Here is a 22412-nt window from a genome sequence, read left to right on the forward strand (position 1 = left end):
TTCGACGCTTTTTCACTGTGACATTCCTCTGTCACACGGTAGAATAAGGCGTACTAGGTGACGAATTTCAGCCATACTATGTTTACCGGCACGCATTGAATTAAAACAAGACAAAGTGCTTAACGTAAGAGTGTTTGGATGTTTCTAGCATCAATGTACAGTGGCAACGTAAACATTACAAAAGGCAACCAGACGTCTACCTTTTTTGTAAGAAAACATGCTTTATAACAATGCAGATATCAAATTGTATGCTGTTAGTTTCCTGTTTTTCTTCTAATACCTTAAAGAGCGGTGATAAAGACGTATCCCTGTTAAGTACAAAGCAAGGAAGCCGTGATCTGTAGAAATCGTGTCAGATTAGTAGCTGTTCAAACTACTTTATTCAGTATTTCTGTTTAATTTCAGTCTTGCGTGCACATCTCAGCAAATCTTACTTGAACGTTGTCCTACTCTATTTTAAAAACATGTTTAATGAAAACTGCCAAGGGAGAAGAGTGCTCCTCATGTGCTGTTAAGAATAGCTTGATTTAAGCTGTGCTTGAGGGTGTGTGTGTTTTTGAACACATTCGTGCGGAATAAATTCCTTACTGGTGCACTTGAGAAAGCAAAAATAAACCGTGCATCATAGTCTCATTATCTATACGTTTATTCCTGATTGTGTATTTTGCTTAGTGGCTATGGTGTTGGGCTGCTAAGCAGGAGGTCGTGGGATCGGATCCCGGCCACGACGGCCGCATTTCGGTTGGGGGGCGAAATGCCAAAACACCCGTTTACTTACATTTAGGTGCACGTTAAAGAACCCCAGGCGGTCTAAATTTTCGGAGTCCCCAATTACGCTGTGCCTCATAATCAGAAAGTGGTTTTGGCACGTAAAACCCCATAATTTAATTTGATTCTGTATTTGTCATACCTCGAAGGGTTAGACGCATGAGTAGTTTTTAAATCTTCATCCGTTCTCATAACTGTAAATAATTTTTTAGTATTGGACTAATATACTTTGTTAACTTGCTTTTTCATTCGAGAAGAGAGTATCTTACGGCGTGCTACGGCTCCATACAAATCGGAAAAGATCAGGCAGAACGGGGGCAATATTTTCTAGCTGCTCTTTAAAACGGATGATATTATGTGCTCATGTTAGCCCTTACATAACACTTTCTTCCTGCCAACATGTCGCCGCCTCAAAAAAACTGGATCTAATGTGAAATGCTGTTTGTTTCCTCAATGCCGGGAGAGCTTCAAGCAGTTCTTGCCTGCTCGACATTTAGAGCAGCCGAACTCATGAGTGATTCAATGCAAAGTACATATTGTCGCTGCGGTGACAGAAGTGAAAAGGTCAAAACACACAATAATCCTTATTACCTTTATTTCTTGGGAGAATCGGTCATTGATCTGAAATCGTAATAAGAGTAGTTTGTTTTGATTACCGGCGTGCAGTCATCCCACATGTTTTCATACAAAGCTGTACTACTTTCTGTACAGCGTACAGCCATGTCGCGTTTATTCTGAGTTATCAGCAAATATTCTCCTAACTAAACGAAGATTACATTTAAGGGAGAACAAGCACAGCTTTTGTTAATTCTGTGGCTGAAATAGGCACTATCAAGCACATTAGGGCGTGACACAGAAGCATCAGTCAGCTTGAATTGTTGTCACGTCCGCTGGATAACAAAACAGATAAGCTTGGTCCGCCACTATGAAACCAGTCCCGATGGCAATTCCGAGGTGCGACCCAGGCAAGCTAAGCACTTAGGTATAAGTTATCTAGTGCACTTTATTTGCGTGAGGTTTATTGCCTGTACGACACAGATTCGAAGACTTTTACAGTGATAAAATTCTCGCACATGTTTTCGATGCCTATTCGCAGCGCATACTAAATTTACAGCTCTTTGAAGGACATACTTTCCTCGGGCATCAACGAGTTCGGATGCTTATAACTTGTAAAATCTGAATTTTTGATGAATTCATGCGGCACATGAGCGACATATGTGGCGTGAAAGACGAAGAGAGCCCTAAAGGCGCTACATGATATGCGCAAAGAGATGAAGGTGGTCGCAAATAACGTAAGACGCTTAGTAAAAGTCGCACAATTGTAAAGTAATCAATCATGAGCAGTGAGCCGGCAATGACGGCCCCTCGTGGTGGCAGATATTTGTCATTCCGAACAACTGCAGAGATGCCTGCATCTTTTAGTCTCCCGATAAGTTACCCCCCAGTTTTCCGTATCGGGTATCTGGATTTCCACCCGTTCTGGTGGGCTGATCCCGAATATTGGGCAGTCTAATGATGGGGACTTATCCCGAGGGTTATGCGGTGTGAAAATCTGGGCCTGGTTATATGCAGTAAAAAAAAATTCGCTGATGATTACTATACTCCCTAATGCGAAGCTTGCGCGGAGCTCTATGCATGCCTTCATTCGCGTTCTATTGGCCGGCGAGGACAATCGGTTTTCTACGGCACGTTGCAAACGGAGCGAAGTGGGGCGCGACTCCCTCGCTGATCTGGAGATCGCTAGACGCGGCGCGTGGCTGGCGCGTGGGCGCGATTCACAGCAGCCACCGCTGACAGACCTCCCAGAGGGCGCGCGCTACTGTGGTGCCATCTGGTAGGCATCGATGCCGCACTACGCTTTCTTTTCACGCTTTCGCCAAGCCTTCCTCCTCCCCTCTGCGCTCCGCGTTCGCTCTGTAAAACTTCGCGGTGCTAATTCGCTAGGTTACGCCTACACTAACGCTCGCCGCAGGAATGGGTGCCTTAGAGCTACTCTTTAATATGTAGGCTGACACAAAAGATAGTAAAGAATGCGTTAAAAACGCCAACGATCATTGGCAATGTTAGAGGATGGCCGGAATGAGAAAAAGAGAGAACCATAGAGAACGAAATAGCGAGCCAGAAAAACATCTATTAAGAGAGAAAGAAATAGAAGGAGAGATGAGGAGAGAGTAAAAACAGAGCAAACGAACACGTGCTTTCCTTTCTTAGTTCTACCACTGATTATCGACTACAAACTGCGAAAATGGCCAAAAGGCCCAAAGAAACAGGGCCCTATAGCGTAAAACTATTCCAGTATGTTTTTATTCCAAACTCCTGACGTCAAATTGACGTAATCGCCTAACAATCATCGGGCGGGCATCGCGGCGTTGCCTGTATAGCCCAATCAAATGCTCTCCTTGTTTATTGTAGGTCACTTTTCTAACATTCCTTACATTAAGCGGTTTTTCTTTTCTATTTTGTTGCCAAAAGTCGAGAAGCGCGTTCAAGTGGGGAGGGATTCGATGGAGCCGAGCGAGCGCACCAAAAATAGATAACCGGATGAAGAGAGTGGTGCCGGCGTCAGCGATTGGTCCGCTTTCCCTCATTTAGCCTGCAGTGGCTGGTCGCAAATCGAGGTGGAGTATAGCGGAAGGTTAAGAATGGGTCTAAAACGGGTCTTCAGTAAAGAAGAGTCGGCAGAGCTATGTTCTAAATGTGCCGAAAGATCTCGATAAATTTACACGGCCACAAGAAAAGCTTTATTTTACGCAAATAAACCCATACCCTCTGGCAGGTGCTAGTAGCCAGTGCCTGAGCGATCGGTGGCAGCCATCTTTTATTCTTTTGGGAATGGAGTAGTCACCGGCTATTTACAAAAAAAAATCCGTTTTTTTTAATGTTAATGCAGCTTTAACTAATGCGCGTCCCGCTGACGCAGTGATTTCTCGGGGTATTGTGACGACAAGTGACAGGCCGGTGAAGCGGATGCAGCCTGAAAACGTTTGACCAATAGCAGAGGGCTAATGGCGAAATGTGTCAAATCATAAATAATTATTTTTCTTTTGTTCAGTCCAATCATGCATAATCAGTGTGTACACGTCATATCTGATGTGGAGCTATCGATGTTTTCATGACGTCGCGTGAGATACAGGCGAAATGGGGGTGGTCCAAAAAGCTTTTGACTAATCGCGTAGTGCTGATTGCAGAATTGGAATAGAAAAGTTTGCAATAGGTTTGCGTTAGAGCGCCCCTATTCGCTTTAAGCTTGAGACCGCCCGATGCTTCTTCTCCCCTCACGCGACGGGTGACGGGTAAAGTGCAATGCGCGCTAACACTTTCTCTTACTCACCCTCAACTCTCCAAGGAAGGCATTAAAGTGTCTTTGACTTGCTTTCGAATATTTCTTAAAAAATGATTTATCATGTGTGCGCTACAAAAGAATGTCTTAAAGATTGCCAGATCATACCACAAAATATTTCATTCTAGAGCTAACAATCTGCCAATACTTAGCGGGTGGGCAGCGGTCGTCCGACGAATAAGGAATATTTAGTACTAAAATGGTCAAATAAGGACCCTTTACAATAGTTCAACTCAGTCGCATGAGACCCGCTTATTTCTAAGATACGTAAGAAAACTTCAATTGTGTGATTCCTTATTGCAGATTTGGAAATCAAAAGCTACATATCAAACGCTCTTTCTACTATATATATGATAATTCAACGCAGTCTGCAAGAAAGAAGCATGAAAAGTTAAGCAAACTTATCTAACAATAATGAAGTCAATAACCTTTTCATATTAGTAACTGTGGAATATTATTTGATAGTACGCGGGTAAATAAAATGCGCTCGGCGCTTTATATTATTTTCAGAGACAGGCAACGGCCGAGCGGAGTGAGCGCGAGCACCAACAACAATCACCGTTTCCTTTGTCTTCTGCTGGCGCCCGTCTTTGTCATTACAATCAGCCACCTGCGAAAAGGAGCCATCCTGGCTACCTATGAAACAGGGTGCACTGGTTAGTCGTAGCGCGGCTTCAGTCGTTCAACATGAACGGTTTTGTGTTCGCGACGGCGTTGGTGCGTAGATGGGTGAATAGCTCCATGACGTAGTTTAACGGGGACATCTGTCGTAGAACCATCTGTCAGACATCTGTCATACCTTTAGCTGAGCTTTGTACAAAGGCTGGGAATAGAGGAGGGAACGCGGAGCCATAGAAGCGCTACAGGTGAATACGATGGAAAGGAGAAGTTTGCGTCATGACCATGCTTCTGGGTGGCCCGGACTTGCGCGCTAAGTAAGCGTGCGAGCTGACTACATTCTTCGGCATAAGTGGAAGCTTCGCACAAAGTCGTAGATTCTGAAGCGTCGGGGCGAGACAAAAGAATTGTGTCCATAAACGAGGAAGGTTCGTGACCATAAGGAAGAAAGAAGGGAGAGAATTCCCAGGTAGATTAAGTGGCGGTATTGTAAGCATACGTAACAAAGGGAAAGCCCAGTTAGTGCTGTCAGTCGAAACCTACACGGCGAGCATGTCGCTGAGAGAACGATTAAAGCGTTCAGTCATACTATTGGTTGCGGATGATAGCTAGGTAGTTCCCGAGACGCACAACGTCGCAGAACGAGGTCGCGAAGGATGAACAACCTGACTTCACGCGTTGTGGCTACCGGGAACGCTGATGTTTCGGTGTAGCGCGTGAGGTGGTCCACGGCAACGATGAGCCAGCGGTTGCCATCTGTAGTGTACGGTTGAGGGCCATACAAATCAATGCGAATACGCTCGAAAGGCAAGGAGGAAATGCTCTGTTTCCGCAACTCGTCGTAGCTCTGGCAGTACTGAAGAACATCCGTGACAGTTTGGGGATTTTGGCAATTATTATTTGGAAGGCGTCGTCCTCGATCCCCTTCATGATGTGTCTGATTTTATCAACTTCGGACATAGCAGGGTTGATGCGATGGCAGACGTTGACAATATCGTCAATGTAGGACGTGAAGTTCTCGCCGGATTGCTGGGCGCGGCCGCGTAAGCGCTGTTCTTCGCGGAGCTTGAGAACAGCGGGTCGGCCGAAGACTTCCGCGAATCTCGCTTTAAAGGATAACCAGTTGGCAATATCAGCTTCATGGTTGTGGAACCACAGCTGAGCCACAGCCGCCAGGTAACAGTTGACGTTTCTGTGTCTGTCGCCGTCATCCCACTCATTGTGGGCACTTACCCGCTCCTACGAAATGAGCCAGTCCTCGACGTCGTGCTCGTCGGTGCCGTTGAAAATGACAGGGTCTCGCTTTCTTAGGACTCCAGAGCAGGCGGCCACCGGTGGTGCAGTAGCACCGTGCTGTGGCACGTTTGTAGACATTTTCGAGGCTGGGGATAGAGTACGGGTACGGAGTTCCAGGATGAAAAATGGAACCAACACGCCAGTAACGACGTCGTTGTTCTCCGTTACAGCCGAGCGTGCGTGCAGCAGTTTCTCTCGAGCTCCAACACGGGTTGGCCAGGCGTCATACGTACCCCTTAGGAGTAGGCAGCTTTCGATCAGCAACGCCGCCAGCAAAACCGGGAACGAGCTCGTCTGCGCCGTGCCGATGCTGTAGCCCGTGCACAACAGGCTGGTCAAGCCGAGCGCAAGCAGCAATTGTGTATCGAGAATCCGGCAGTCTAGCGAGCCGTCGTCTAATAAACCATCAGGATTACCTCATCGGGACCGCATGTTTCAGCTGTACGGAGTTTATTTGTTTATTTCTTGCCGGCCTTTCGCAAACCACACTCACTGGTACTTTTACGTCGGTCATCCACCATCATTAGAATGACTAGTAGAGGGAGCACATGAAAGCTATCACTGTTAATTAACGTTATCGACCCTGGGGACGCCCGTTGCTCTCACGTTCGTCTGCATAGTGACGGAGTCACTCTCGGTAACATTCAGCTTCATTAAAAATTCATTGTGATACCTCTTTCCATCAATTTACTTGCATCGCGAGTGATCAGCCAGCCGCTCGCGGAAGCAATTTGATGATCACCAGGACATTATGGTGCCTGAATGTCTGTGTCATAATGTGCGCTGAGTGGACAAATGGACCGCGAAGGCAATGAAGTTTCGAGAAGAGCTGCGACAGCGCATATATGCCAAACACCTGCCCCCTACTGAAGAAGAAGCAGGCGCGAGTGAGCGTGGGAGGACTTGGAGAGAAATGCTTAGCGTGGCAGACTTGGCGGTTGGAGGACATGGTGTCCAGGGCGCGGCACTAACGGCTTTCCGAATTCTTGGCCCAAGGTCGCTGCATGCTTCCCCCTGAGCACTCGCACCTTTTCAAGCTCCTTCTCACAGCCCGTTGTTGTTGAATGTCGCAAGGGCGTCCACCACAGGTCAAGGCAGCGTATCCATCGCCGTGCGAAAGCGCCACCTGGGTAATGCGAAAAGGGCGTCCAGGCCTTGCCTTCCCCATCAAGCTCGACGCGCAACACCGCCATTGACTGTCGCTGCTGCCTCAGGGCTGCACCAGCAGTCGAAGCACGCTGCTAGCATCTCCGCAAGTCATGACTTCTATACTATTATCAGATGACACATCTGTAATATCAGTGATAGTTACTCTTTGAACTTCGTCGTTCACGCCTAGTTAGCTAAGTGTGCTTGTATTTCGTATTGTCCTTTAGTTATTGTTTTGTTTGCTGTGCGTACGTGTAAATGCCTCTTTATTTCCGATGACTAGTCACTCATCATGAATCTGTAAACACGGATTCCATATTTTCGTGACAACTTAGAGGACGCCTGGACTTAGAAACCATATTTTTTTGTGTGTGTACGTGGGGCAAGGAGTCGTGCTTATTTCGACCGGTTTGGCAGCAGGAACCTAATCACACTACATTCGCTTACAAATTTTCTACGTTTGCATTCCCATATGCTACACGAAAAGTCCTCGTCTAACACCTCACTGCGTTTTGCCAGATCGTTGCGTGCAACGCGCGTAAAACGCTTGACAAACTTGCGTGTACGTAATTACGTAAATGCACTGTTTTTACCGGATTAATCTGGCAAGCGGTCATGGTGCGAATTTTTTGTGAAGCACTGCGACTGTATCCTTATGATTTAACGTGAGATGTTTTGAGAGACCAACTCTTTGATTTCGACGCAACGCTCATTAACTTATTATCATGATTTGGTGCTGTGAGACGGTAAACGATTGTGATTGTGAAATGTACGTAGTAGAATGATAACGCACGACATGGCCAGGACTAGCATAGGTGCTACTGTTCCTGAGTTGAAGAATAACGTTTTATCGAAATTACCAGAAAAAAAAAAACATTTCTTAGTTTGGGTATATAGCACGGAGTTTTTACCGAAATTCCTTCGGCCAATACTGAATGAGAGGCGGTGGGTGTCATTTGTGGGTTTACAACATGAACGTAGAACGAGCTGGAAGAAGTTTGACATGCGAATGACTTTCTTGTGCAAGCACGTGCAAAGGGCAAGACCCATGCAAGATCTCCGGGCCTCAATGCAAACACAGAGTATGTAAAGGCGATGAAATGTACACCTATGGATAGGTTTACATAATATGAGAGTTGTCTGCACAAATTCCAGAGAAAGACCTAGGTGGCTTGGCGGAAAGCAATATTGCAACTTTGTGCCTGGTGTTTACCTTCTATCGCTAATGAGTTTACTCAAATATCTTTTTTGTTTTCGTTGATTACGCTTATTCTCCACGTGTTTTGCAGAATTAGGTAGATAATAATTTTCTTTTCGGATATTCACATGTGCCACAGTTAAAGGAATGATAGGTTACGTGATAGTTGCAGGCACAAAGGCAAAGAAAAGGGACATGACAGAGCACGCTTTCAAGCAAACGTTATGTGCCGTTGCATTCATTTACGGAACTTTATTACTTAGCATATTATTCACCTTCAACGTATTGTTCTATCGTATATCTTGTGTATTTGACGAGATGTTTTACTTACTCTGGGGATCATTTGTTCATTTCATTTTATACACATATTTCGTTATTATAAAATACCGGCTATACTAAATAATAAAAAGCGAAAATATCCCTTTTTGCCGTATATTGTCGTTTTTCGTGCTTTCTTGAGAGCAGCTCTTAGGCGCCCATTCCTGCGACGGGCGCCGGCGTCCTCGACGATGTAACCCAGCGAACTTTCACAGCGAAATTTGAAAGAGCGAACGCGCTCCTTCCCACGCTCCTTCAATGACGTGCGCGTGGGAAATGATGTCATGCGGACCCGCCCAACCGCTCGTTTCGTACTATCATTCATCTGCTCGCGTCAGCTCTCGCTAGCGCTAATTTTGTTTGTTTTGTTTGGTATCGTTCACACATGCTTCCATTGTCATGCTATGCGAGTTCTGTAATCTGGTTCTATGCGCGACGCGGTCCCCTCAGCATTTTATGGAAGCCACGCGGGCACGAGCGATTAGACTGGAACCTTCGACGAGTCATGTATAAAAGCTGACGCCCTTGACCCGTAGATCACATTAGCGACAACTGCCGACTCTGGTCGCCGCTATCGTTGTGTTTGAGTGTTACTTTAATTTGCTGGCCAAAAGTTCGCCCAATAAAGAGTTAAATTTGTAGCTCACAGTTTAGCCTGTGTCGTTCTTCACTGTCACTACCACCTGGCAATATAATCATAATGCAAAATAGTGTCAGCCAGTTCCTTCTGAACGATGAGTAACGCAACCGGTGGAAGTGCCTGTTCTGCCGCAGCGGCTAAACTAGCAGCCCGAGCAGATGGTCAGCGCCGCCGCCGAGAGGACCCTGTCGTTCAAAATCTAATTATTTGCCACAATAAATCGTAAATTGAAAATACCTATACAGCTGCGCTGAAAATTTCTATTAGTGAGTGTCGTAATCGCCGCTGACGTTTTTTCGTTTAAGTCAAGATTTGGGTTATATGCCGGTGCAAGCAGCCAAATGCGCAAAGGCTCAAACGAAAGTTTATGTGTTCCGCATACCTTGCAAACAGTTCCGTCAGGTTCCCACTGCACAAGTATCTTTGGTGGCAGTTCGTGGGATAATAATAGACACGGATACGAACATAAGACCATGGCTGAATTCTGCAAAGACAGATAAAATCAATACAAAACCTCCTGAAACTTCCAGTGAAACAGCCTGAATGTTATATTTGCAAATGATACAGTTACGTGTATACAGACGTGTATACAGTTACGTGTATACAGATACAGCGTTAAACTAGAATGAAAAACTCATCGCTATGACAGAAAAATTTTAGATGGGGTCGATCTGAGTCTAGATGTGAAGTATTTTCCGGGATAAACTTCGCTGTCTAGTGTGGTCATTGCACTGACCTGATAAGAGAGTTTTAAAAGCATAGTTTTCTAAGTTTGTTGCCTATCTCGCAACTGTTTTATTCCACAACGTACCGTTCAACAGAAAAAAAAGTTCCGAGCCACATTAACAATATGACGAAGTGGCACCCTACATATCTATGGCAGAAAAACATTCGATGGAGACCAAATGAAGTGTTGATAAAAATTCATTAATATAAATCCTGTACAATTTACATTCTTACATAAGCATATTCGACGTATGTCGTTTTGTTGATTTACTTGTTGAGTACTCCTCGAACCAGTGGTTTAACATGAAGTGCTTTTGGCATCCGCGACAGTACGTGTACTTGCAATATCTTCATTCGAGCAACACAAAAGTGATGTATCAAGATTACGATAAGCAAATAATAATACAACCTATATATTTGTCTTTCAGAAGTAAGCCTTGTCACTCACGTTTACCTGTCGATTGTGTTTTGGCTCGCATTTATCCCTCTGGGCAAACTGGGTCACATTCATTAAACCTCACAATGTATATGTCACTGGAATCAAGCATCAACCTTCTTTAGAAGCATTCTTTCCATAAGAATCGCTAATTACGATAGGAAGTCGATCTTAATGTAGAGAATGAGGCATCTCACAGCAACGTGAATGCTTCCCTCAAGCCGTGTACTTACAATCACAGGTGGAAAAAGTCGACGACAGTATCGCTCCCTTCGGTAAACTGCTTCATATTGACAAACTGCTCCTGAATGTAAAACAGAAAAAGTAAATTTATTTTTAGGTGTGTGCTCAATACTGCGAGTGCTTAATGAGCCAGGATATGTTAACTAGACAGATGCAATGCTTATGATAACGTGGAAACTGTAGGCAATAAAATATGTGCGCTCATCTTTGCTGTCAAGCTTAAAAAAACTACCACCACAATATTTATTTATTTATTTACTTATTTATTTATTTATCTTTATTTACTTATTTATTATACCTCAAGGACCCCAGAAATGAGGTATTAGATGAGGGATGGGCTGAGTTTAACAAAACAGTGACTCGAGAACAGCCTTGAATTGATGTTCGTCGGAGTGGTGCATGGCGTTGGCAGAGAGACTGTTGCTGTCCCTTGCGGTTTTCACAAAAAATGATTGTAGATGTGAGGTAGTCTGCGCAGGGCGAAGATACACGGCTTTTCTGTGATTAATGCGGCTGCACTGGCTATGAACTGGTAATATAGCTGAAATTTCAAGTGGTGAATGATAGAATTTGTGAAAAATGACACAGTCTGGAAACATGCCATCAAGATTTTAGATTAGCAATATCAGCGCGCGTTTTAGATCAGAAGCGCTTGCATGATAAGATTATTGAAAGTTAAATAAACCGGGCTGCACGGTTTTGAAGTGATTCAGGTGTGTCGGGTTATGCTGATGAGGACCCCAGACAGAGCATGCATATTCTAACTTAGGGCGGACATATGTGATGTACGCAAATAATTTTACTGATGGAGAGTGAGTCTTAGGTTCCAGCATAGGAAAGCGATAATACTGGTAACAGAGGGTCAAATGACAACTGCCGATGTTTACACTGTGGTACATTGTTTTTTCTAGAGGTGGTACAACACTATGACACACGTCCCTCAGTTCCTTGAAAAACAAACGGAAATTCGAACGGAAATTCGTATTTAGATACGTGCTTATCGTGTATAGTAGCCCAACGTCCACTGCAAGTTAAATTTGCTTGAACTACAACAAGTATAAAGTCATATGGTTTTCCTAAAAACAACGCCTGGAAATTCCAAGAGCCTCAGTTGCAGCAAGGCTATTTGAATTCGCGTGCTGAAAAGCTGTAAAGAAAGCGCTGCAGCCTGTACTTTTCTTTTGCTTTATCTAATGGCTTCAAAGTCAACAACAACGATCTGTCATGTGCCTCATTGTCTATACTGCCAAGGGCATAACAGCTGGCCGTTCTGTGGTTTTGCTGCTTTGGGGCAAGGAGAGGACGACCGAGTGAGCTGAGTGGCCAGGATGCCCTGTCAGCTTAAGGTGTGCAATTGAAGTTATGTGCTTCCTTGAGGTTAAAGTTAATAGTTCTATATACAGTAACATATCTGGTAGAAATAAGTAAGGGTAAGGTATTCCATACACGGCAACCAACAATATGGTGCCAACAGCGATCGCAACACTTTGTAACAACCCGCTGACCTTGTGCGCAGCTGGCGACAACTAAGACGGCCACCAGAACTGGATCCCCACTATGACCAGCCGAGAAAGATGTCAACCCATTCAATGGCCAGCTGGACTCAAATGTCTGCCAGTCCATCTGCTTCGCGGGTGTTCCACTACAACATTTGGCAGCGTCAAAAAATGGGTACAACAACAGGAAGCTGCGGCATGCCTACTTCGCTCTTGATTACTCGGCGCGCACCAGGTTTGGAAACCATGAAGGTTGCTTGGGGATCTTGCAAGAATATTGTAGCCAGCTGCGAAATAACTACAAGAGATTGTACCCTAACGAGCAAGCTGAACGTACCTTTAATTCAGGGAATTAGAGACCAAATAAAAGTGTGGCCATTTTTGTTGAGGACGTATCACGGCTATTCTGGCGAGCTTACCACGGAATCACAGTAGAAAAGAAAGTACGCTTGTTGATACGGGGTGGCAATGAGCAGTTAGTTGTTCGCATGTCACTCATAGCCCGCCAGTTGCGCTAGCCGAATTCCTCAATGAAGCAACAAGAATGGAGCGTATGCCGAGGCAGCGGTCTTCGCTGTACGAGATCTCAAGGAACTCTGTATATCTCGTAAGCCCCGGCGACCCGTGACTGGACGACCCAGGGGGAGTTAGTTCGCTGTATTGTACATGGGGTGTAAAATGTTCACGCATTGTCTGCTCAACTCTACGCGCGCCATTTGACTGATGCGGTCCGCGAAGAGGAGCAGCAGCTGGTGCAACCACTGGTCGCTCCACCACCCGAGCTTTCCTTCTGATGTACGTTGAACCTTAGGCGCTCCAATGCCGGCAGTCAGGTATCCATCCACGCAACAGACGATGCAGTACTTCTCGAGCCCTTTTATTACGCATGCCCATGTATAAACATGCGGAAAGTCAGTGTGAGGGGCGCTTCCGGCAATCGGCCACTTTGCTACCACTGTAGTCAAGCAGGGGCTCTATAACGTAAAGCTATTCAATACTTTTCTATTCCAAGTCCGCATTCATCCCTCCGCGTTGGGTCAAAAACATTTTTGGACCACGTCCACTTCGCCTGCCCATCATGCGACGTCACGAAAACCACAATATCTCCTAATCTGACATGACGTCTACACACTGATTATGCATTATTCGACCTAACGAAAGAAAAATAATAATTTCTGATTCGACGCCTTTTCGCCCTTATACTCTGATATTGGTCAAAAGGTTTCAGGCTACACCCACTTCACCTGTCTCTCACTTGACGTCGAAAAACCGCGAAAGCTAATTGCGTCAAAGTGCCGTGCACGCGTTGCATTAATATGCCGAACAAATCAGGATTTTTTTTTCTGAATACCTGGAGACTGCCCCGTTCCGAAAGGAGTAGAAGATGGCTGCCGCCGATCGCCCGGGGACTGCCTACTGGCACCTGCCGGAGAGCTTGGGTTTCTTTCGGTATACCAACATTTTTTTGTGGCCGGAGAACGTTATCGAGGCCTTTCGGCACGCATACGACATCGCTATGCCAATTCCTCTTTACTGAGGATCCGTTTCAGTGGCATTCTCAACTGTCCGTTGCACGCCGCCGCAATTTTAGAGAAGCCACCGCAAGCTAAATAAGGGAAAGCGGACCAATCGCAAACGCAAGTACCTCCCTCTTCACCCGGTTATCTATTTTCAGTGCGCAGGCTCGGCCCCATTGAAACCCTCTCCACTAGAGCGGGCTCCTCGCCTTTTGTAAGCCCATTAGATACGAAGAACTGCTCATTGCTCATTGTTATTCGATTTGAAAGCAAATAACAGTGACTTTCTATAAAAGACGGGAGCGTTTGATTGGGCTGTTGAGGCAACGCTGCGGGTCACAGCCCGATCCTTGCGTCGGCGGCTTCGTAAATTTACCGTCAGGAGATTGGAACAAAAACATATTGGAATACTTTTACATTGTAGGGCCTCAGGTCACCTATCCAAGAGTGCCCATATTGGCAAATGGTTCTTGACGCGTTTGTCCCTGAGGCACCATGCGAAGGAGTCACCCTACGTTGCCTCCTTTATCTAGTTACGCGAGTGCTACCGGAAAGTCCCCCTTGGTATGGATTTTCTTCTCGAGCACCGAGCAGTTATGAATGTTTGGTTTTCTGATTACCCGGCCCACGGAATTCAAGATGTTATTACGCGCAACACAAACCTACGCATTCTTGATAACACTGAGACATTCCCGCTGTGAACCAGTACGTTCATAACGGTCGAGCGTGAGTGTAATGATATCAATAACGGTATCGCTAAAAGAAATCTGTCGGTGGTTTTGATACAGCAAGCCTGCGTAGTCCGTAGCATTATTTTGCTAAACCGTAGGATAACTGAACTTTTAGCTACAAACTTCAGCGGTTCTACTCTTGCAGAAGTTCCTGCAGCCTTCGAGAGCAACACTAACACTGCGATTGCAAGCAGCATCGACGTAAATCACGACCATTTATGAACACAGAAAGAATGTATACCCACGATTTTAAGCTTCTTCACCGAGAGTATAGCGTCCAGGTTCAGAATTAAAACAGACCCCGATCGCGAGGCGCTGTATTAAAACGGACCCGGCTGAGCTTTTCGTCCGACAGCACGCCTGCCGAGTGTTACAAAAGAAGCAAGAGACGATTCATTTTCACGTGAAGCAAAGGCTCGACGATGACGTTATTCAATCCTCAACCACGCCGTGGGCGACCGCCGTTGTACTTGTGAAAAACCAAGAGAACGGCAGTGTTCCATTTTGTGTCGATTATCAGAACTAATGAAGTTGTCTACCGTCTTTTGCCCATAGACGACACTAGATACTTACAGGTTGAAGTGTACGATTGTGTTCACCAAAGAGAGAGTTCGTAAGTCTGGATGGCCTGTATGAATTTGACAAGCTGCCCTTCGGATTATTCTCAGATCCAGCGATCTTTCAATGGAATATGCCCATCGTGCTGTCAGCAGGTCCTAAGTGAGAACATGTCCCTTCCAGTCATACTACATTGTTGTTAATTCTCAGACATTTGAGCGACACTTGCAGCGACTTCAGTCAGTGTTTCCTACAATTCTCTCTCCAGGTCTTTCACTAAAGCACGAGAAATATGTCACTTGGTTCAGGCGCTGAAGTTTCCAGTCTACGTTGTTAGTCCCAATGGCGTTCGAATAGGCTCAGAAAAGAGTATGGTTGTTTCCGAATTTCAATGTTACATGCGCCGCTTTTTGGTCCTCTGCACATACTACATAGGCTGTGTGCAAACGTTTTCTAAGATCGCCGAATCCTTGACCCGTTCAACAAAAATATCCTGCTTGTTTGGTCTCCAAAGCAGGGAGACACCTTCTCCGAGTTTCAGCAGCACCTCCATACACCGTCCTTACTTGGATACTTTGACGAAGCTGCCGACACGGAACTTCATACTGATGATATCAACATCGGCCTCGCAGCAGTGCTTGTGCAGTGGCAAGATTGCGTTGAGGGCGCTATTGCTCACGCTAGCCGCATTTCACCAACTGGAGAAACAAACTAGTGTAGCTCTGGAAAGGAACAGACAGAGAGAAAACGACCTCTATCTGATTCTGAGGAGCTACTGTCAGGACCCCCTAACGGGAGGCCTTCGAAGCCGCTGGCCGTGGCCACGTAGGAGACAGAACGCCGTGACGCCCCGCCCCTTCCTTTGTCCTCTGGATAGTCTGGGCTTGCTTTCAGAGTACCGTGCTTCTGATGGCCTCCTTCTGTTCGGCTTCGCTGGAGAGAAGGACGTTAGGCAACGCGGGACACCGACAGTGCGTATGAACCATAGAGCAAACGGTTTCACTACAGTCGGGACGACCAGGGTCCTGGTTGCCCAGGGAAAGTTATGCTTAACTTTTTGTCTGAGCCATAGCTAAGTTACGACCAGATTCATACAGCCCTCCGTTCAGAGCGGTTACCGACCGTCGTGCCCTCTATTGGCTAGCCAGTTTCAAACACCCTTTAGCACGTCTCACCAGGTGGAGCATTTGTCTATGACGAGAATGTGACTGAACAATCGTCTACAAGTTTGTCTGGAGGCACACTGATGTTGACTGCCTTTTGAGCGCTACACTTTAAACGGCGACAAATGATACCCATGATGACGGTCGTTTCCTCTGCACTGTCATGTATCTGGCTAGGCTCAGCTACTGCGGGTCGATTGGGAACTCAGAGAACTTATCGACTATATTGAAAGCTGCTGCTCGCATGCTCCACGGGGAATCGTGCGCTCCCCATCTTCGTTGTCTCCACAGCAATGTCGTGTACAAAATATCTATTTCTACCCATCTACGACAGGATTTCTGCTTGTCGTTCCGTCGTGCGGCGTGTCGATGGGACCTCTTGGGACTTTGACCCAGATTTGTCACCACTGGCCTAAGCTCCACCAGGAAGCCAAGCATTGCGTGAAAACTTGCCGCCACTGCCAGCGTCGAAATACTCCATCTGAAAGCCTAGCCGGTTTACTGAGACCGGTTAGACCGCCAACGCAACCATTTCAGCAAGTCGGCATGGGTTTGCTCAGGTCGTTTGCCTCAATCTTTCGTTGGCAGCCACTGGATCACAGTTACCACTGATTATCTGACGCGATATTGCGATAATAAAGCCGTTCAGTGAGCCACTTCTAGTGATATTGCCAGCGTTTTCATCCCCAACAACTTGTTCCGGCATGGTACGCCAACCAGCAGCAGTAAAAACCGACCATTTTACAGCTTTTACATCAGAGGTGAACCACAACGTAATGACGCTTTGTTGAAGAGCACATCGCCGAGCCTCTGCATATAACATTCAGGACCAAGGCCTTACAGAGGGGTTGAAGAAGACGATCAGTGACAGGCTTTTCATGTATGTGAACAGTGACAAGGAGAGGGACGACGTCTTGCCTTATGCCATATTTGCATACAACACTGCTCTTCCAGAAACTACTCCGTTAAGTCCTTTCCAGTTGCTCCATAGACCCGAGGCAACGACTATGCTGATAACTGTGGTTTTACGCGAGCTTACAATATTAGCATATATGCGGATAAATTTATCCAGCTTTCAGACGCTTTGAGCAGGCTGGCGTGCGAGCAAATTCGGAAGATCAATTCGGAAAGCTAAAACGCTCACGACCCCAAGGTTAGCTTCCAACCTACTAATCAAATTTGTGTATGGAGCCCGATTCGCCAACGCGATCGGTCGTAAATGTTACTGCACTGCTACTTCGGTCCTTACAGAGCCCTGCGTCGTCTCAGCGATGTCAACAACAAAGTTCTCCGTGAAGGCACAAATCGGCAATCCCATCGTGCGCAGCAGAAGGACATCGTATCATTATCTTTCACGAGGTCATCCTCATTTCCACTCTCCTTCAGCATGCTTGTGGGCCCCTTTACTTTTTGCAAACTTAATCCGTATTACGGTCTGTGCGCTTTGTATTTTTTTCGTTTCTATTATGCATTGCAAGCATGGAGACGATGCTTTCTGGAAGGGCGTATGTACGTGCAGAACAGCTTGCCCTTCTGTGGTATTGCAGCTTTTGCGGAAGGTGAAAGCGACGGAGTGAAGTGAGTGTAATCGACAACGAGGACACGCGGTTAGCGAAGGCGTCGGATTGAAACTATGTGCTTCCTTTACATTAAGGTAATAGTTATTCTTTATAATAACGTACCATGACAGTATGCTCTAGAACACATGCAAAGCTCCTGCAACAATGATCAATTAACCAGGCGTTTTTTGAATGGTTCACCTACAAACTCAAAGTATAAATAGGATGCCAACTTCATGACCCTAAATGTTTGCTTCGCTGAGACCTCTGGGGTTTCTGATCTTCAAATCACCCCTTTTAGATCGTCAAATTTTGTGCTTAGTATATAAGGGATTTCTTTATATATTGCTATCTACAAATGCTTGAACTTACACTAGAGTAAAAAAATTACTTTACTCACCTCGTACGAAGAAGACAACTGTTAAAAAACGCACCATAGTACCAATTTTCAGCATGAAAAATGCTAAAGGACGTGGGGTAGTATACATCTGAATAGTTAATCGAGTACTTAAGTATGCAACATTGGGTGAAGACCTGCTACTGGAGAGAATTGTTCCTGCCGTTGATTCTATTTCACGATGAGAGTTCTTGTAAATAACTCTGTCAAGCTGCTTTGAAGCTTTGCTATATCCCGTGTTTCCTGTCCATTGTGCTGCTCTGCAGAAGCTGTCATACCCACAAGGAACAATTGCGTAAGCACTTGTATTTGCTGACCGAATGGGTCTAGTACGCCATACACATGACGACATTGCATTTCTTCCGCCGTAAGAGAAATCTCATCCACTTCTGTAAAGAGTACATAAAATATCAATGCCAATATAAAATAAAATATATAAACATAAAATTCCAATGCCAATATCGCTTAAGCTTCATTTTTGGAGAGTTTCTTCAGTTTCACAGCATATTCTGTGTACATAAACTAATATTTCTGGTCTCCTCCTTTTCCTAAACACGATAGCATGGGCGCACAGACAAAGTACAAATGCGTAAGAAAATGGAAGCAAACAATACAGTTAGAATGGCGCGATGTAATTCCATTCTATGCACTTCCGTCGCTTGCATTGCATGTATTTGCATTTCCAATCATTTCCGACGGAACGTCAATGCGTAGAAAAAAACATTTGGCTTCCGCCTGTGGACATTTGGTACACATTAAGTACCAAACCGAGAGAAATGAAATTTGAAACCCTAAAACTTAACATGAATGGACGAGCAACTAAGTGGTGTCGATTCAGCAGAAACTCATACTCACGGTGAAGCAATGTAAATTCCTCGGCGTATACATAAACGAAAGAAAGACTTACTCAAACGCCCACCAAGATAACTGCAGCAATAATGCAGCAATAATAAAACATAGGGCACTTTGGAGCTGCAATGAATATGAAGTCGTGGGTCCCGTTTTAGTCGTTGTAGTCTTTGACTTTGGGACCCCCGTCTGTACATTTTTTGTTACCCATTCATTGTATTTAAAGAATCATAAACACAAAGTAAAAATCTAAGCTGAAACAAGTTCTGCGTGCGACCTGGGAAGGAGTGATGGTGCGAACGCTAATGTTCACAAATGCCATTCTCCGCCTAAAATGGGATACATTGTCGGCATCGTAAGTTTACCAAAGATCCGCGGGCCGGTTGGGTTTGGAAGGCCACAGCAAAACCTCAAACGAGGTTGTGCAAGGGGAGTGGGTTGTGCCTCTTCTGAAGTCGCAGAAGTGCAGAGGAAAATAAGTGTTGAACAAATACTCAGGAACATGGATCAAAATAAATGGGGGCTAAAGTGCACAAGTATCTCTACCTAAAAAGTGTAGATACAGAATGGACGAAGAGGTCAAGAAGTTGGCAGCCAAGTGCAGAGAAATTGAGAGTGTAGACAGGAAATCAGAAGAAAAGTGAAAGCAATAGAGACAGCGAATTGCATGCAATGAATGGAAACAAAATAAACCATGGAGATTTACGAGAAAGAGAAAAAATAAATTAGGAAAATTTGTACAATAACACGAAGAGAAGTGCCTTGGTATTTGACGCACCAGCCGGTTGTCTAACCGCAAGAACATACCTCAGCAAATAATCGCAATTAGATGAGGCATTGGTATGCTGCAGAAAAGAAAGCCGGAGACCGCCAAAAACATCCTAATGCAATGCGAAGGGATTCACCGCACGAGATCAGTACTCGATGTATACCTTCCAGAAGCGCTTGGATTTAAAGTGGACCGAAGCATCAACCGGTCAGCAGTCGAGATAAGCAAGAGACGTTTCGAGTACTGGTAAAAAAAAAACAGGGAAGCGATTGATACGACTCGATCATGTACCGGCATAGGTAGCGGCACAAGTTAGATAGAGACGTTTTGAGGAAAAATTGATGAGATGTATACAAAAATGTTAAGATGAAAAACATGTGTAGCATACCTGAATAAATCAAACAGGCGGGGTGACTATTTGTCACCGCCGCGTTTCAAAGGGAATGCCAATAAATGATCATCGTCATCATAATCATCATCATCATCACTGCTGCAGCGACGGTGCCGGTAGTGCGGAGGGAAGAAAAAACAGCCACCAATGTCGCTTTCGCGCATCTGTGGCAGGGGCGGCGGCATTGTATTAGCCTCTGTACAATGTCTGAATAAAGCCTTCCGTGTCACTTTGCGAGGACATTCAAAAACACAAACTCGTGTATGGACTGCGTATGCACTCAGACAAAGCCTCCGCTGTATATCGATTCCAGCACATTGTATCCGCTGCATTTTTTTTTCAGAACCCTGTCTTTAAGCGTAAAAATTACACATGGTAACAGATGCATCAACAGATTTGTTTTGTGAGAACAGTGCAATACGAAACAATGATAATGTCCCTGGATATTCTATGTCGAGAGGATGTCCTGGGCGAAAGCCTGTTGCACGCGTATGGCTAAACACGCCTAAGTTTTTTTCAACGCTAGTCTTTTCAGGCATGTAGGATACCCACGCTTGCACACATGATAATGCCGCATATTCAAGTACATCACAAACATGCCCTTAGTGTAATCATGATCCGCCACGAAATCAGGTACACACATGAAACCGAATTAGTTAACAAGGTTGTGGTGCGCTACGATAATTATAACCCTTAAGCCAACACAGACAAGCATATTCGCCAGGCTCAACCAGCTGAGAAGTGTAGTCGGCGGCAATTATACCACCGGTAAAATAATGCCAGACACTGTAGAACAAAAACTTCTTTTGGTATACAACTTTTGATCATTCCAGTCACTCACGCAGACTTCAAAAGAAAGCGCCGATGATAGCTCGAGTACACTCTTTGTCAAAAGTGTGCGGGATACGCTACCGGTGACGGGCAGGCTGATTAGCAAAACACAATGTTGTGCTAGTCGGTGCATTGTATTAAGAAAAAACCAACCAAACGAGGCTCGCGCAAAAAAAACACACAAGAAGACTCTTTCCTGTCTTGTATGTTTTCTGTGTGCGTCTTTTCTGGCTGGTTTTTTCTTAATCTCTGGCTGAATACTGTCTCGTGTGGAATGTCATAGCAACTTTCGAGAGATGCTTACGGGGTGCCCGACGGGGCAATTTTTACAACCAAGCTGTCTTTTATTTTATTATTTATTTATTCATACTGTCAGCACAAGCCAAGAGAGGAGTTGCGGTTACATTCCTGTCATCGAACTAGACATAGTAGATGTTTAAACAATTCAATACAAAGCAATCAGGCTAGGAAGGCACAGCATAGAAACAAATATGAAGCAACCAACAACATGAGTTACAATGAGTAAGTTATAGCACTATATGGGTCAACAAAAAAGTAAGGCGCCCAAACAACTGCAACCGACAAATAGCTAACAATAAAACGTATTCTCAACCGTTTACAGATAATTGGTAACAGCCTTTACAAAGGATTGTAAATCAGTACATTCTACTATATCATGTGGCAAGTTTTTCCAATCGTCCATGCTGCGAACCAGGAACGAATTTTTAAAGGATTCTGTTCTATATTTAAGTGGTTTAATATGTTTTGGATGCTTTGTTCTGGGGTTAGCAGGTCTCTCTAATGTGATGCGTTTTTCTAAGTCTACTTTATAGTCTCCGCTTAATACGTGAAAAAAGAATGTCAGCCTGTTAAGCTGCATTTTTTGCTTGACAGTCATGAGGCCAGCTCTATTTCTAAGTTCGGTGACGGACTGGGTTCTAGCGTATGTGTTAAAAATAAACCTCAAGGCCCTGTTTTGTACGCGCTCACATTTTAGTGCGTTCTGTTGAGTGTACGGCTCCCAAACATGGCTTGCATAAGTCAGTACAGGAAGTACAGTCATTTTGTAGGCCATTGTTTTTACCTCTGGTGTGGCGTCGTGAAGTTTTCGTCGTAACGACCAAAGTGTGCACATGGCCTTATTACAGATGTTGTCGACATGTACCGACCAGTTCAAATCATGTGTGAGATGAATTCCTAGGTATTTATATTCCTTAACCTCAGCTAATTCGGCTCCGTTAATGCTCTAGGGGAATATTAAAGGATCTTTTTACGCGTCAAACACATACAAACAGTTTTTGATGTATTCAATTCTATTCGCCATTTATCACACCAGAGACTGACTTTTGTAAATGGTTACTGAGCCCCTGTTGATCATTAGGAGTGCATATTTTAGCACATATAATGGTGTCATCTGCG

General features: G+C 45.0%; 1 long non-coding RNA gene across 1 annotated transcript; it reads right to left on the reverse strand.

Annotated features, from left to right (window-relative positions):
* Positions 1-1358: 1358 nt before the first annotated feature.
* LOC126525132 (uncharacterized) lies at positions 1359-18320 on the reverse strand. Its single transcript, XR_011893105.1, has 4 exons — positions 18157-18320; positions 10723-10793; positions 9710-9811; positions 1359-1389 (listed from the first exon to the last, which is right to left on the reverse strand). It is a non-coding gene; the product is annotated as an uncharacterized lncRNA (long non-coding RNA).
* Positions 18321-22412: the final 4092 nt, after the last annotated feature.

This window comes from Dermacentor andersoni, chromosome 3, assembly GCF_023375885.2.
Source record: "Dermacentor andersoni chromosome 3, qqDerAnde1_hic_scaffold, whole genome shotgun sequence".
Lineage (NCBI taxonomy): Eukaryota > Metazoa > Arthropoda > Arachnida > Ixodida > Ixodidae > Dermacentor > Dermacentor andersoni.